This window comes from Mercenaria mercenaria, chromosome 15 (genome assembly GCF_021730395.1).
Source record: "Mercenaria mercenaria strain notata chromosome 15, MADL_Memer_1, whole genome shotgun sequence".
NCBI lineage: Eukaryota > Metazoa > Mollusca > Bivalvia > Venerida > Veneridae > Mercenaria > Mercenaria mercenaria.
In genome coordinates, this window is record NC_069375.1 from 67,461,185 (window position 1) to 67,468,173 (window position 6,989).

The 6,989-nt window shown below is 33.3% G+C and overlaps 1 long non-coding RNA gene across 1 annotated transcript; it reads left to right on the plus strand.

The window, feature by feature from the left end:
* The first annotated feature begins 916 nt into the window (after positions 1-916).
* LOC128548875 (uncharacterized) lies at positions 917-3,260 on the plus strand. Its single transcript, XR_008367274.1, has 3 exons — positions 917-1,030; positions 1,722-1,838; positions 3,109-3,260. It is a non-coding gene; the product is annotated as an uncharacterized LOC128548875 (long non-coding RNA).
* Positions 3,261-6,989: the final 3,729 nt, after the last annotated feature.

The window sequence follows — 6,989 nt, forward strand, 5'->3', positions numbered from 1 at the left end:
GTGTCAATGCTGGCTCGATGTGACAGATCGATAGATTGCATTGACGCCTCTGATGAAATCAATTGTTCATACAGTCAGGGTATGGCTTAATGTTTGTAATATGTAGGCCTCTTTTTAGTCTTAAAATGTCTTCTGCAGTTACGTTTCTTGTTAAGAAATATGCAATAAAAATTGTGTCCGGTCAATGTATAGTTTTTGTATGAGGAGCGATTTACTATTTTGCCAAAATGTTTGAATTTTGGTTGACACGTGCTTTCTTTCAGTATTTTCATTTTCAGTCTTGTGAACACTTGAACTTAAGCTTTAAATTGTATAGTTTAATTTGTTTATGGCTTCAAGTGTCTACTTGCTACAGTCACGAAATACCCTTTTGTAACGCACAAGTACTATACTTCCACATTGTGTAAATCACAACTCTCATGTTTTCAGAAATACATATACACTGTTTAAGGTTTCTGACAGTTATTTTAAACCTAAGAGTAGTATTGACCATTCCGTTGGTTAGTGATTTACCTGGCGAGGATAGCTTTGTCTTACATTGTCCCTGTTATGTTTGAACATGGAAAGCTTAATAATCCGCAAGAGGTATGTTTTAACTCATGAGTGGTGTTTAACCAGTGACCGTTTCATGGTGATGGCACATTATGTTCTTCAATATCTTTGTTTTATCTTTATTTTCTTATTGTTTTATTTGTATACTATGTATTTTAGTGTAAAAGTCAATCACTTATACATCCGAAGTTGTGGGGTATAGTTTCAAGTCGCCTTCGTTACTGGACCGTTTGCCTGTGTTTGTATTTGTAGATTGTAGGGTATATAAAATATCATATTTAGTATGTTTTAATATATGGAAGCATAAGGTGAAACTATCACTTTATCTATTCTCTTATCTGTTCTGTTCCGTTAAAAATTGTAGGAAAATCCGTATGTTCCAAAAATGAATATGCATGTGAAGATGGCGGTTGCATACATATAAGTCAAATGTGTGACTTTATAGTAGACTGTATGGATGGATCAGATGAAAACTGCGGTAAGGAAACCTTTCAATGCATCACGATGTAGTAAATCTGATTTCAGTCACATCACTAAAATATATGCATATTGATGTACATAAGTTATAAATTTATCACGTCAATATAATATACAAGTATGATTGTGTTTTAGTCATCGTAACGGAAAGTTTGATATAGAAAACAATTTTTTTTCTTATTTATGTCAAGAAAATATGCACATGACACAAAGATATTAAAACCCGCTTCCTATTTGTCGACACCTTGTCAACTTTTCTATCGGCATTCTGCCTAAGCTAGAAAACCCAAGATCTAATTTTGAAAAACCTAATATTTATTTCTTCAGCAAGGGATACTATCGCGAGTTCATTTCGAAAATGTATTACTCAATATTGTAATCATTTTCAAACTGCAGCCTTCCAATGGGACAATTTCAAAATTGAAATCAAACTTATTTATGTAGTTTATTATCTTGAATCCGACAGTTTCCAAGAAACTTCCTCGAGAATAAACGGCTTCGCTGAGCTGATATTAGTTAGGAAAATGATATTCATTCTGATGACAACAGTATATAGTGTTTCAACAAAGTGGAGGTATAATTCGTTAAGCAAGATTGTTAAGAAAATAGTCTCGGTTGAACCTCATTCATTAAAAGTATTTGCATAGCGTATTCATATAGCGATGTCACTCCTAAATAATGTCAATACTTAGATTACCCACTGTGCTTACCGACGGAATACCGCTGTAGAAATCAACAATGCATTCCGGAGAAAGACAGATGCAATGCATACAAACACTGCTTAGACGGTTCAGATGAAGAAAACTGTGGTAGGATAGATAAAATTGTTTCTTGTTTCTACTCGTATGTATATATATTTTATCTTAGTCTTGTTGTTGCCGAAAGTCAGACAATAACCAATAGAAGAATCTTGCAAGGATCCCCTAATCATTTACTTATAACAAACGTTGCATTTGTTTTCTCATACTTATTTGTGTATTAGTACTTTGCTGCTTATGACCTGAAAAGAACTTGAATACTTGTATACTAGTACATGGTAAACATCAGTTTGGGTATAGACAATATCTAGCAACTGAGAACATTTTGCAGATGCTTGCCGTTTATATTATTGTTTTCATCCACAATAAATTTAATTAAACTCTGCATATCATAAGCGTAGCCAAGATGTTCTTAAAGTTATTCAGAGCAAGATGTTGACGTGTTCGGGTAGATAATCCGGCTGTACTGCTTTAGAGCAGATTCGTATCTGTCATTTATGATTAAAACTGCTTGGGACAACCATAAACAATAAATTTCCTTCCTTAACAAACGAGGCGACGGCATGCCATCGCCATGGCACGACAGTATATTATATTATTTAAGCATGAGTTCAATCGTCGGCATGTCCCAAACGTAGGTCCAGGATTTGGATTGATGAGAGGCGTGAGAGTGGAGTCTCTAGAGGGGTCGAGGTATACCATTTAAAAAAAAACAGAAATGAGAATAATTTGGTCCGTCTACTGTCTGATCCAACCACTTTAGTAATGAATACTAGTTATGAATACTATTGATAGCAAGTTTTGAGAGCGAAGAGAGAAACAAAATCAGTAAGGTATGCTTGCAACTTTAAATCTTCCCTTATGTACATGCATCGATCAATTTTCAAACTTCTACCATGGTTTGAACATCGTTGGTCTTTGTAAAGTAATAAATATTTCGCATACAGATATATTTCACATGCAGATATGCAACAACACACAAAGTAAGTAAAACTATATACAAGTTGGCAAGCGAAGCTAAACTAATGAAATACAAAACACATATAGAAATGACATAAAAGTTATGTTAATGAAATGAAGATTGCAAACATTGTTGAAAAAGGGATTGCGTTTGCACCCGTGGTTCTCCCTCTGAAGCAAAATACGACTATTCTAACGTCAAAATTTGAATAAAGTATATAACATGACATCATGATTATTGCTTAAAATATTTATTCAATTAATTGCAGTATTTAGTTTGGTGAACTTTAGATAATTATTAAAGCAAAACTAATATCTTTACCGCGTTAACTTATATTGTAGAGCTGTTTAAACTCTTCAGATATCTGTAAAGACAACTCTTTCCACTGTGACCTTACCAGATGTATTCCAAGGCGCCTGGTTTGTGACAAATACATTGATTGTAAAGATGAAATTGATGAAACATTATGTGACCAACCACTTCATTATTCTTGTGAGGAATGGTGGAATGCGGGTTACAGGAAAAATGGAATTTACAAATTAAGTATGATTATATTATTAAGCACGTGGTCTTGCGTCATAAAAATAAGGCGTAATAATCATAAATCGTTAACGGCTGAGTAATGATTAAGTGACAGTTATTTCAATCAATGATTTATTGGTCTGTTTAAAAGATCTAGCACAGAATAATTGTAACTTAGTATGCTGTATTGTGTTTTATGGTGGTGATTACCTATGATTTGCATAAAAATAATTGAGAAATACAGTGTATATTGTGTGTGCAGATTCCAACTTACAGTGTCATATAAAGGCCCAGACTTTGCTTTAACTTTCTTTACGCTTCGCTGAATTAATGTAGTAGTGTACACAGTACTTATTGAATTTAGTAAAGTTTGGACTACATTTTTTTTATTTTGAGTACATTGAATAAAAGATTGTCTGAATCAAAAGGCCCAAAAGAAATAAAATTTTGGAATAACAAAAACAAACATTAAGGACCTTAAATTGTCTAGCTTTCATTTTGCAGTATCGCCAAGTTATAACCGCACTATCAAAATAAACTCAACAAAATTCCTAATTGGTCAGTTTATATTGTATTACTATTTTGTTAATAATGCATGTATTAACACGAAATTTCACATACCGACATTTGAATAGGTACTGCAGCTAATTATCGATAAATTTTTGGCGACTCACAGCCAAAGTAACCGCATTAAGTGTTTTGACTAACATTACATATTTTGCACGTGCAGGGCATGTGCACCAACATGCACGTGTTCGTTTACACTTTTGGCATAACTGACGAAAATCCTACTAGAAAAACATTTCATAGTGAAAATGACACAAAAGCAACGCGATCGAAATGTCGGAATGTTGCTAGCCGGAACACATTTACGACACGTGTTTAATTATTTTTGCAATTTCAAAAGAAATTTGATATAATTTGTTTGTAGCTGTTACTTTGATGTTTTTTTTTTTTTTCATTTTAACCCTTTTTCCGTTTACATGAACCTTCAATCGTCGGTTTTCTACCATCCGCGCTCTTTTGGCAAAATTTAACCCAAGGGCAATTCATTGAAGTGGCCGATTTTGAGTTTTGTTGAAAAATTCCGACAGCCCGGGCGCGTTGCTCTTGTGTCAATTTCACAATGATATGTGTTTTTTTCTAGTAGGACTTTCGTCAGTATGCAAGAAATGTTTACTAACAAGTGCATATTGGTATGCATGCCCTGCACGTGAAAAATATGCAATATTGGTCAAAACGCCTAATGCGGTTACGCTGGTCGTGAGTCTGCCAAAAACAAATCAATAATTACCTGCAGTAACTATTCAAATGTCAGTATGTGAAAATTCGTGTAAATACATGCATTATTATCACAAAATAATAATATAATACAAACTGACCAATTAGGAATTTTGTTACGTGTAGTTTTCATGTAGGCCGACATATAAGTCACTTAGTTGTGGTAGTTTATTGAATACACTCGGGGGATGAAACTAACCAGATTATCTATGGAATGAATATTGCAGATGAAACCGAGGTGGACTGCAATTTTGATGAAGTGAATACAGAAGGAAGAGTTTATACAATATTTCGTAATTTCGAAGTAACATCGGAAAAGTATATTAAAGAGTAAGTGGTCGTCCTATTATCAGAGATCATTTAATGCTAAGTGCTGAAAGGCGCGGATGCTGGTTGTTCAAAACATTGCAGAGGTTTTAAGTTCCTACATGTGAAGAATTCTACAAACTGACCTACGAAAATTAACCATTAACCATTAACCAGTCAATGTCTGAAATAATGCTAAGAGAAGCACTTCGGGATTTCCACTTAAAGAGTACAAATTCGCGATATGAAATAAAGTATAAAGGTTGTGACATTGAACACAACAAAAACAACAATTCAAACTAGAACATCTTTTATTTTGCTGTATTTCACTATGATATTTCATCAATTTTGAAACTTTAAATAACATGTTTAAGACATTTAAGTTTATCAAGCAACAATGTGTCTTTGCAAACTTTGTTTAATGTAAAACTTTAGGTACAATGAGAGAATTCATTTTGAAGATAAAGACTCTTGGAACTCAGCCATAATTTCTTCACATTTTCAAAACAACGGCTACAGTTGTTTACAGAATGTAAGTATTTTTACAAAGATTTTATGTGTAATTCATTTGCACTTTTCTTTGTAACTTACAAATCACACATCTCCGCAATTCGAGGAAATGAGAATAATACATGTAATCGTGTGATTCAGGTTTTTGTCTACCGTGTAATACCGTTTCGATGGTACACGACAATGACTGTATCCTAACGATTGGCCAGTTTGTAATATCTACTTTTTGTGACTTTTAAAATATTGGTTAAAATCGTCAAATCGTTAAAATTATGCAATGGCTTAGTATGTTTCTGTTGACATTTTAAAAAGGTATCAACAACGTCGTCTGAACGCACGCTATTTTTCAGAAATTTTAAAGTTAAATATACCCAATCCAAGGATTTTAAGACAAGGGGATCATGTGAACATGATACAAAATGCATTACAAAATAATGTTCTATGAAGCATAGCTCTTGTAAGAACATACTTCTTTTAATATTACCTTATTGTCAACGATTTTGACTTTTTTTAAGGAATAAAGTTTTCATGAAAACAAATTCAATGTAGACAAATTTTTAATAACACCTTTATCGCAACTGCTTGTATTTTTAATGTGTGAGTGTTTTTACTATTTCATCGAGCAGATACTGAAATTAAGTCAGCACGTTTTAATGCCAGGAATTTTAGCATGTATCGGTCGTACATGTGGCTCAATGCATAAATCCCGGAGAATGCCGAAAATGCAAACGCAAAATACGGAATTTGCCGATAGTCGTTACGGGTCCATTATATTAAAGTGACGTACAGAAAGTTATTATACTCATGATAACTGTGAGGTAGAGTTACCGTCATTTCAAAATAATTCTTTCACCAATTGAGTGGAAAGTACGTCGCTTGCGAAAAGACTACGTCCTGAATCATGTCAAATTGTAAATGAATGTCCAGAAGAAAAGGCCAGTCAGAAATTACATGTACATGTGTATTTAGTTGTTTTGATTTGGAACATTTAACACGTGTTTCTCTTTCAGATTACACAATCGTGTATTCCTGCCTATGAAGCAATCTCCATTTATGGGAACCATACTCTTGGAAATGATTCCGATGCCTGTGCCTGTGTTACTATGACAGTTGCTCCTTATCGATATGGTACTGTTAACAGGTATGCATCATTGGCGTTCTTATATGCAAGATTTCAAAAAAGATGGTCATCAAGCAAATTATATATAAAAAGTTTTACGAATTGTCTCGTATTTCAGTCATCAGTTGCCAGCAACATGCATTTTAGTCATTTTTACCTATTTCCATTGAATGTTAAATTATGGTGGATGTCACCGTGTGTTTAGGCTAGTACACCATCACTATGTTCGTGTACAAATGTATGCAATATGGTTTGATATAAAAATATGTGTATGAATTCTTAAAAATAAGTAGGAACTAATTGAATTAGAATTGTTTACAGAAAATGTGTTCATACCACAAACTACTTCAAAGATATGAATAGATGGAAATGTGTTGATGTTTTATTAATAATATAATTGTGTTTCTTATTCAAACAAATGCAGTCAATATAATCAATGAGTTAAAATTGGATCTTTATGAATTGTTATTTCAGTTCACTTCATTTCTGTGCAAACGAAAGA